This window comes from Egretta garzetta, unplaced genomic scaffold (genome assembly GCF_000687185.1).
Source record: "Egretta garzetta isolate BGI_Z169 unplaced genomic scaffold, ASM68718v1 scaffold447, whole genome shotgun sequence".
NCBI classification, from domain to species: Eukaryota; Metazoa; Chordata; class Aves; order Pelecaniformes; family Ardeidae; genus Egretta; species Egretta garzetta.
This window is the reverse complement of record NW_009260397.1, coordinates 3250743-3261298: the sequence shown is the minus strand read 5'-3', so window position 1 is coordinate 3261298 and position 10556 is coordinate 3250743. Positions and strand designations below refer to the sequence as shown.

At 40.5% G+C, this 10556-nt stretch overlaps 1 protein-coding gene across 1 annotated transcript in view; it reads right to left on the bottom strand.

The window, feature by feature from the left end:
* The window catches only part of TMEM132C (transmembrane protein 132C), a 159235-nt gene extending 157044 nt beyond the window's left edge, over window positions 1–2191 (bottom strand). Inside the window, exon 1 of the mRNA XM_009643173.2 lies at window positions 2169–2191. The gene's annotated coding sequence lies outside the window, so the exon portion shown is untranslated. The remainder of the gene's footprint in view (window positions 1–2168) is intronic.
* Between the last annotated feature and the right edge of the window lie 8365 nt (window positions 2192–10556).

Genomic DNA, 10556 nt, shown 5'->3' with positions numbered 1-10556 from the left:
TTCCCTGGTCATACGCATCCCCTTCTAAACTTCCCACTCACTTAGAAACTTCTCTCCTGTCTTTTCAATCTTTTGTTCAGTTACAGCATGCATAAGGTATTCAGTATGCTGGTACGGTCCAGTGAACCAGAGCCCCGAAGGACTGCTTATTACTACCCCCACAGGAACACTGGCCAGGAGATCAAAGATTGTTTCTGTTCTACAGCCAAAGACAGAAACTGCTTTTCTAAGAACTGACACACACCCCATTTCACTCTCTTCCTCCATCAAAAAACCTTGCTCTTGTATTACTATTTCTAGCACTACGGTCTACACCTCTATGATTTAATACCAACAGTACAGTACCTTAGCTTTCTAAGTAATTCAAACACAGATGCACATCACAGGCTAGAAATGTTTCAACAAGTACTAATATGCAAGATGCACACAGACAGAAATTAGTACATACTGGCTGATTTTGTGTCAGCTGAGTATCAGATTTCTTTTGACTTAAATGTTGTTTTCCTATTATAAAGATTAACAATATATATTGTTGAAAGACAAAAATTAGTACCTAATTAGGGTAGATAAAACAGAGGACAGTTAAAATACATGCAGATTACATAATGCTAATCAAACCCCTCTTCCTAACTGATACTGAAGATATTAAGTATAGGTACAGAAGGTAAATGAATGATGATGCATCTAGTGCTAGACTTTAGTATTTAAAAACAGACCTTGCCCTCAGACATATGTCAGTTCCAACATCCTTGGGGAATCCCATCAGTCTGGATTTAAGGTTTTGTGTAAATTCAGCTCTTTAAAGAGCAGCAACCGTAAGGGCAATGCATAATGCACAGATTCATCTGAAACCCAGGAACACCTAAAGATCTCTAAAAAGCCCTACAGAGACAGACTCTTACCAGTTTTCTCACAAAGGTCTGCAGCTTGAGGATTTTTGCAAATAATAGATTCACTGTCCTTTTAGCATGTCTGGCAGCTAGTGTGCTAATTATGCAGTCAAATTTAATTAAGTGTTTGCAAGTAATAAATAATCAATATCTGTCATTACACCAAATGACTACTGCTGACAGACCACTACAGCCCTGTTGAGTGTGCACATAGCTGGTGCGCTGGCACTACTTGGTGCTGGGAAAGCGAATAGCTTTGGAAGGCAGGTGTTAGGCAATTAAGAAAAAAAGAAACAAATGTGGAGGAGGGGGAAGATCAGAGCTCTCCAAGGACGGCAGCCATAAATTTGAAATAAGGAATTAATATGTGTTCACTCATGTTTAATTCATGCACCACCACTTGTGGGTAGAATTCATTCTCATAAATGAGCAAACTGCTATGACTGGACAAAAATAAAAAAATTAGAAGGCAAAAAGAAAAAGGTAAGAGGCCCATCAAAACACCAGAATGTAGGGAATGCCCAGCACAACACTCTCTGTCAAGTAGATTCACATTTAAAATAGAACATCAGTTTAGCACACTGTTACAATCCTGTAAGTCTCCAATCCTTGGCATACTTTTTAATTCTGCTGGGAAGGAATCTACAAATGCCACCTCCTGAGCTGGCTGATTTCCCCCTAGCTGAATCAAAGTATTAGTCTGTTAGGGTTACATCCCAAAGTGCCGTAACACTGAAAAAAGGAATGCAAAGATGATCCACTTTGGACCATGGACCTTTCAAGAAGAGAGCAAAGCCTATATATTTCTTCAGGTCCAGGAGCAGAACACGAACTTGGTTTCTTGAAAGAGTAGCAGTTTGGTCTCTCCTCTCTAAATCCCTTCACCTGCCCTGGATGAGCCTGCTGAGATTTGGTCAGCTTCCCGAAGCCTTTTCCAAAGAGCAAGCATCGACATTTACATGACAGATACCACCATTCTTTTAAGAGCACCTGGTTTGCTACCCAAGAAGTCAGCCTCTTACTGGTCACTTTGGCTACTGAATTTGACTTGCAAGTTATCAGAATTTCTTTATTAGGTGTCCTCTTGTCTCAGTCCAAGAGCCTTGTAACATTAGAGGGCAGCGAGCTCTAGTTAAAGAAAGCACATAAGCACCTCCTTGAATGTAAGCATGAATTGACCTAAGCACACAGGTACATTTCACTGAAGTGTTTCCATGACTAGAGATACTCCAGATTTGGCACCATTGCTACTGAGGGAATCCCTTTGGTTTCAACAGATTGGCAAAAACCAGAAATAAACTCAGCAGGCTGCAGAGACAAGTGAACTCCTCTGATTTCAAAAGGCTCTTGGTCAGGATCTGTGCTTGAAACTTAACAGCTGTTTTTCTGCAATTCCCAGGACTTCTGCTGTAGCACATTATCCTCAGGCAGACAGCGGTGTCAGTTTTGCAGGCACTCCATTTATCCCAGATCAATCACATAGATGAAGTATGTAGGACATGTCCCAATATTAAGAAAAACAGCTTTGCAACTTCTGCTTTAATAAGCTGAAGGCAAACAGCAAAACCTATGTGGGGCAGACTGACAGCAAAAAGAAGAAAAAGCTTTGCTTTTTTATTGCAGTCTAAAGATTTCCACCCACTTTCACACTGTACACAATGGAGTGCCATATTTCTATAGTCATGTCTGTACTTTAGACAATTTATTTAAGCACTTCAAGCCTTTTACTGATAAAACTGGTAGTTAAAATTGCCCATTTCATTTTAGAATCCCAACCATGTGCATCAGCAACTACAGGCCATAATTTAAGGAGTTTGTTCTATACTTTTCATCTCTACCCAATAACCTTCATGTCCTGATATAATTAATTACCAATGTTTCCAGAAAACATATTTGTATGCTTGATCAGCTCAACTACAAAGCTCTTTAATTTATCAGAGAATCTATTTAAAGAAGATGCCCAGGTTTTTTTCTGTGTTTCATATCACAAGTTATTATTTGAATTAGTCATTAAGCATACAATTACTTTGCCTGAAAAATAAACAGACTGCCTGTTGGGGGGGAAAAAAAAAAAGCAGCCATGCCTACCAGTGCTTTCAGGTGCTCTGGAACAGATTTTTCCATTTTACATTTTTTTCTGCTCTCCACTTAAACACATTTCCAGAGGTTCATGTTAAAGCAAGGTGTAAGTTTAAGCATTTTATCCCTATGACAGTACCAGTTGTGGGAGCAATATTTCACCGCCAGTTCAGCTTCTTATGTGGGCACAATTGTATCAGTAAAACAGAACTGGGTCTGTGACGGGAATGCTATAAGCACTCTTATACAAATAACTTACATCATGGAAGTTGAACTTCCTCAAGCAGTTTAGCTAAAGATCATTAATACCCTGAGAAAACCCTGGATGCTTCGTCTAAGAGTCCTGATCCTTAAAGAAAGATGCCTGTTGAACTTCCAATTGGGTTCAAATTAAGTGAAACTCCCGTTTCATGAGGGCTTTTACAAACTGAAATAGAAATCAAGAATACAGGCAAGGGTGGGTAAGGGAATGCAGAAACACCATTTCGGTACTGGAGACTAACTCTGATTACAGCAGACCTGCCTTAGAAGTAGGCAGTATGTGCTTTACCCTTCTCATTATCAAACAAGAGTTACAACTTGTCCAGAGATGAAGTCCAGCATGGAAAAGATTAAGAACCATCAAACAAAGCTAGTATTAGCCAAGAACAAAAGTTAAGGCTTACAACTAATTATTCCTCCTTTGTAACAGCCTGGTGACTTTTTAATCCTCTTCTGGCATCATATGCTTCTGCAGCACTTCATCTGGACCCAAACAGGCATCTGTTAAGCACATCACTGGCTCCAGTGTGACAGTCCAGCTCAAATTCCTATAACCTAGCAAGTTCATTTTTGGAGCTGGATATGAAACAGTGAATTCTGATCTGTATTATTATTTCTTGGATACCAGTGTAAGAAAAACTTTCTTTGGGGGGATTTCATATGGAGCTAGAGCCCTGGGTGCTGGATTCACTAGAACAGTCATAAAAGCTTAATATTTTTAAGCCATTCTTTTACCAGGTTGGTTTGAAACAACTTTCTCTTTGGACCGGGAATTAAGGGTTCAAATTGTGGGTGGGAGATTACTGGCCAATGGCCATGTATCTTTACTAACTGATGCCTGAGGAGCCACTGAGCCTTCAAGGAAACCATCTGCCTGTCCCCTCAGCCAGAAGGCTGCCAGCCAGAGAAAGCCAGTGAGAAGCAGAAGACATCTGCCTATGCAAAGGAAGAGTAATGAGAAGCTTTCTCTGCACCTTGTATGGCCCTTACAAAGGCACATTTATAATTACTCCTTCCAGGAAACAAACCATATGAAAAGCAGTAGGCAAACTTCTATCCCTCTGTGTTCTACTATTACCTTAGCACATCAGTACAGCCGAGGCTTCCTCCAAGAATTGCATCATTTTTGAGGCAGGATCTTCTCCTTCCTTTTTACAACAGCTTTACCCAATGCCTTCTTTCTCCATTCCTACATGTAGCTATAATTCAATGCTGTACCATATTGATTTTTTTTTTTGGCCGAAATTCCATGCCACTAGCATTCAAAAAACCCAAAAAGAACAAAACATGAGTTTACCATACCACCACCACCTAAAATTCTGAAAGTCCTGTAAACATTATCTCCCCTCCTTCCGTGGACTCCTATTCCCACGCTGCCACTACACCCAGAGAGCCTAACTGTACTATAACCATGTTACACAAACCATCCACTCACAAAAGTCCCTGCCCTGGAATTCTCCTCTGTGACTCCGCCTTCCACTACAGACCCGTCCTGCTCTTGCACAGCAAACCACATATTCCAGCTGAAGAAATACAGAGTATGGAAAGAATAAAAGTAGAAAAGATGCACTTAAATCAGCACAGATATTTCCTTTACCACAAACCATCAACAACTACGTTTTCTGATTCATTTTCCCTTAATTATTTTATACTGGCACCATATTTAATGACTTTAGAGTGTACAAAATCTTTGCAGCAAGTATTTTGCTCAGAACTAGAGCTCAGCAAACACTGCAAGACATAAGAGTCTGAATATTCATTTAGACTTCAGAATGACCTTAGTTGTACTCTCATCCCCTCCAAGTTCCCTTTCTTAATATCTAGAAAAGGGAATTTTGCTGTTAGAAAGGCTGGGTGGAATTTTAAACCAAAACAAGCTCAAATTCAGAATACAGAGCATTTTTAACCATGAGGTTGATTAACCATTGCAACAAGCTATGGAAGGGAGCAATGGCTTGTCCATGTCTTCACATCAAGACTGGATTCCTTTCTGAAAGGTACTTTTTTCTCAGTACAAGTTACTGTTTAAGTACAGGGGTAACTGGAGCCTCATACTCCCTTCTGGCTTAAAAATCTATAGTTCTATGACTATTCAAAACATCAGCTGTAAAACCTACATGACAGGGTAATTGCAGAAGCCACGTTTTCTATTTCTCATGCTTGCCCATCAGATATGCTTTCTCATCCAGTGAAAGAACAGAGACTCTTTGACTAATCGCACATAGGCAATGTCAAGTGTCAAATGCTTATTGTGAATGCTTAAGACCAATTCATGAAGTTAAAAATAAACTGTGGAAACAAATCTGCCAAAGAAATCCATATAGCAAACACTTGAGGGAAATTGCAGCCTATTCTCAAATATTCTGTGAGCACCCAATGAGGGCAATTTCATCAAATCAATGATTGCTAATAAAATTATTTTCCCAGTTCTTTTTAGAATCCAGGTTTCATTAAACTGAGACCTGAAGTCCAAGGATAAGTTTGTAATTGCAGTATTTTGTGGATTGATCTGGGATGGTGTATTTCTTCCTATTCACATATATAGGAGTACACACTCTTTGTAGCCAGACATATTTTAAGCCCAGATGTAGACGGAACCTTATTTAGCCTAGATCAGAGTTCAATTAAACCACATTACAAAGACTGTCAGGAGACACTATAAGTAGTTATTTTGAAAAAGATGTCCTATTTTCAGTGAGACAGATTAACTTACTTCATTCAATATACTGTTAAATGAAAAACTGCAATAATATTCTATTAAATAGCCTTCTTTCACATACTGAGTATATATCCTTAGTGAAATTATCCTTTGTATCTTAGTGCAGCCAAAATCTTCACTAAATCTCAACAGACATGTGTGGATTTAGTACAGAAGTGAACGCTTCCCCTTTCTTCTCCAGCAGAGGCAGAACAGTCATTTCAGAACTCTCAGGAAAATGACAAAAGTACCTAAAACACTGAATGAACAAAGGTACACCAGGAACTTCTGCACTTTAAAATACAAGAACAAGGGGACAGTCACGGAAAGTAAATGATGGGAGTTAGAAGTGGCTAGAAAGGAAAAATATTTCATACAGTGTGCAATTAGATGATAGAGATCATTGCCAGGGAGGAAGGCACAAAGGCCAAGAACTTATCCAGACTTAAATTGACAATTTGGATGTTTGGAAAGATATGCAGACCATCTAGAGTAATGTCATTAACTACACGTAAAACTCCTTGTTTTACTATTTATCATTTATAAACCAGGATTAGACTTCCACTTTAAAAAGTATTATCCAACATCTGTCAGGTTTTTCCATGCTCCTCGTGATTACTGACACAACAGGTGTATACGTATCAACCACAAATAGCTGTTTTGTGATGCACAACATTTTCACAAACAGAAAATAAAATCTTTTAAGTCTAATTTGGAAACACAATGAAAACTTTCAGAAAACTGCATGTTTGAAATTAACTTCCAATCTTTTAACAGCCTACAAGCTCCAGTTTTTGATGGTCACAGTTCCATATCTCTCACCCTTTGACTGCAGAAATCCTGAAATATCTTTTTATTGCAAACTTATCTTCTCTATCACCCTCAATTCATATAACTTCGACATGTTAGTCAAAGACTGTCTGACATTCAGGACTGAAATCTATAAACTTTTCTCAGACTGGTTGATGACCTTAAAACTCTGTAAAACAACAGTGCATATGCAAAGGTCAGCGAAGGTTTCCGAAATCACTCCCACTCCCCGCGCTGACATTACCAAATGTCTGCACTGCTGAGGCCATCTGACATATTTAAGCTAGTTTACTGCTTAGGATCAAAGATAAATATCTGGAACTCAAAATTCTGCTAATGAAAGCTTTTGTTAAGAGATAAGGTTTGGAAAACTTCTATACAGACATCATTCAGGTACTGAGGCTTTCTTCCCCTTGCCTGAAGCTGCAAATGTCAGTGTCCTGTGAGCAACATACAGTAGGTAAAATGTCATATGATGGCCTTTCGTTCCAACGCTGTTTGCCTCATTGTGGTAAACTCCATGGATTCTGCATTCATTCACTGTGTCAGCACGAAAAGTCCAAAGCAAATAACACTTAAGCTGATTTTGTCTGATAGCTGTAGAGAAGAGGAGAAGGATTTAGGACACCAGAGTTTATCCTCAACTCCATTGAAAACATATGGTAGCCATAGGAAACTTCTGCAACCCAGTTTCTCTAGCTGTGGTGGGTCGATCCTGGCTGGACGCCAAGCACCCAACCCTCCTCAACCGGACTGGGGAGAGAAAATACAACAAAAAGCTCATGGGTGGAGTTAAGGACAGGGAGAGATCACTCGCCAGTTACTATCACAGGCAAAACAGACTCAACTTGGGGCCATGAGTTTAACTTATTACCAATCAAATCAGAGTAGGATAATGAGAAATAAAACCAAATCTTAAACACACCTTCCCCTCACCCCTCCCTTCTTCCCAGGCTCAACTTCACTCCCGATTTTTTCTACCTCCTCTCCCTGAGCAGCACAGGGGGATGGGGAATGTGGGTGTTGGGGTCAGTTCATCACACGCTGTTTCTGCCGCTCCTTCCTCCTCGGGAGGAGGACTCCTCACACTCTGCCCCTGCTCCAGCGTGGGGTCCCTCCCATGGCAGACAGTCCTCCACAAACTTCTCCAATGTGGCTCCTTCTCACTGGCTGCAGTTCTTCATGAACTGCTCCAGCATGGGTCCCTCCCATGGGGTGCAGTCCCTCAGGAGCAGACTGCTCCAGCGTGGGTCCCCCGCTGGGTCACCAGCCCTGCCACCAAACCTGCTCCAGTGTGGGCTTCTCTCTCCACGGGACCACAGGTTCTGCCAGAAGCCGGCTCCAGTGCAGGCCACAGCCTCCTTCAGGCATCCCCCTGCTTCAGCATGGAGATCTGCTCTACCATGGACCTCCACGGGCTGCACGGGGACAGCCTGCCTCACCCTGGTCTGCAGGGGAATCTCTGCTCCAGTGCCTGCAGCACCTCCTCCCCCTCCTTCTGCACTTGACCTTGGAGTCTTCCTCTCACATAGGCTCACTCCTCCATCTTAGAGCCAGCTGGCATTAGCTCTACTGGACATAGGGCAAGCTTCTCACAGAAGCTTCTCAGCGCTGTAGCCCTCCCACTACTAAGAACCTTGCCACGCAAGCCCAACACACTAGCAATGAAATGAGAGAAGCTAACTCTAAGTTTGATTGATTTGTGATTAAAAAAATCACATTGAGTTCAGACAAAACACTAAGTAAAACATTGTCTTTTTTCTTTAATGCAGGCAAAAATAACCCAGTGGAAGTCACAAAGTGGGGAATAAGTAGACAACATGGTCAGGATTTTCTAACAACCAGTACCTTTTTAGAGATCTGTTTATCTCTCATTGAAGACACTCTGCTAAAGAGGTCTAATTTTCATGGGAGTACAGTTATGTAAAAGACAGGTCTTTGCAGAGGATGTCTCAAATTTAGCCCTACAAGATGGCTCACAAAAACCTCCACGAAATTTTAAAGCTTGGCCAGAATGTCACAATGATCAGTTACATGAATATCACAGTTAGATTTTATTTTTTTTTTAATTACTGAAGTGTCATAAGAATGTGGACATGTAAAATGTAAGTTACAAACATGAAACAAATAGTTCTAGCCTTGGCAATGTATCAATTCCTTGTCCTGGGTCTCTTTCTCTAGTTTTAATAGCACTGTGCTTTCCTCTGCTGTTTAAGTCTTTGTTAGATGCTGATAGGCACTCACTCCTCTGTTTAGACATTAAATTGCTTTACACAGGCTCCTTGTTTAAAAAGAGATTAGGGTCCTAGAGCCTGAATGGTGCAATTTGCTCAGCACTCTCCACTGCCAGAAAAATCAACAAGAACTGAGACTACAAAGCTTAGGGCAAGTAGTGCTCAGATCTGTGTAGGATGGAGCTTTCACTTACACAGGTGTAGAAAGAGGACATAGAGGACTCAACAAATTCATTACAAAGCTTACCACTCAGTAAAAAAAAAAAAAAAAAGCGTACTTTTTCTTGCAAATAGGTACATTTTTAAAAGCTAATTAAAAATAAAGCCAGCCAGCGACAAACAACAGGACTTAGTATTACATTAGTACCCAAAGGCCCACACTGAGATTCAGCCTCCACTGTACTCTGCATTACACAAATATAAGGCGTATTACTCAAAGAGCTAGGTATAACCTGGCAGTGAGTAATTCCAAGGCTGAAAAATAAAAAAGGATTTCTTAACATCAGATCTGGACCAGGCTTTCCCTGAGGTTAATAATATACTATTAGCATACATCTTGACATGTTCATAACTGGCAACTCATGTTTCAGGGTCTGCATTCTCACGGTCCTGGACTCTGCCATGAAATAACCCCCTTCCAGATCTATCATCCCACTTCAGCAGTTAAATACACAACAGATGGAAGAATTTTTCCCACCATCTAGATAGGGAACTGAGGCTGTTTAACTAAATTTCTTCCAGGAGTTTTTATCAAAGCTAAGCACAGAAGTCAGACATCTTTAGACTCATTTGATGTTGTTATCCACAAATCCAATCCTTCCATTTCCTAACCTCCTTTACACATAGATTGATAACGAACATGTCAGAAGCTGCACGATTTTTTTAGAGGTTAGTCAATTTAAACTTATTCCTGCAAACAGCCAATAATCCCACACAAGCCAATGGGAACACTGCAGCAACAGGAATTCCTGACCTGTGAAAAGCGTTACAGATTTGGGCACCACATCTGGGCAAGAACTGTTTTCAAGATGATGCATTTAGAATAGACCTTGAAGCACCATACCATTGGAAATGCTGAAATACATTGTGAGACCTGTTCCTTAATGCAAATGCCCTACGTTTTAAAGGCAATCGAAGTTATCTTTAGGCCCAATAATGTACCAACTGCCACGTGGATTTTCTGGAGTTTTGTTTACATGGCTGAGAGTTTTCTGTGCTCCAATAGACCACACATCGGCACCCCTTAGATACTTGCAACAGAGCAAAACCCCTTCTAGATAGCAGTTCCATTTCTTCAGTAGCACTTCCCTTAGACCTGTCATCATGTTTACACAAGAGCACTGATAACTGACTGAAGAGCTATGTGACTTGGATTAGTTGTAGTTTTAAACAACTGCCTTCAATAAGCCCTCCAGTTCATATCTTATGGTCTTGAGGAATTTTTACTATTCAGAGAAAGAAAAACATTATTAGCAAGAACTATTTCAATCGTCCTACCCAGTACTTGTACAATCCCTTGTTTTGTTTGCCTTAATTCAGGTCCAGAATCTGCAAAGCTCGAGCTTGGTAGCAGACCTCCCTATG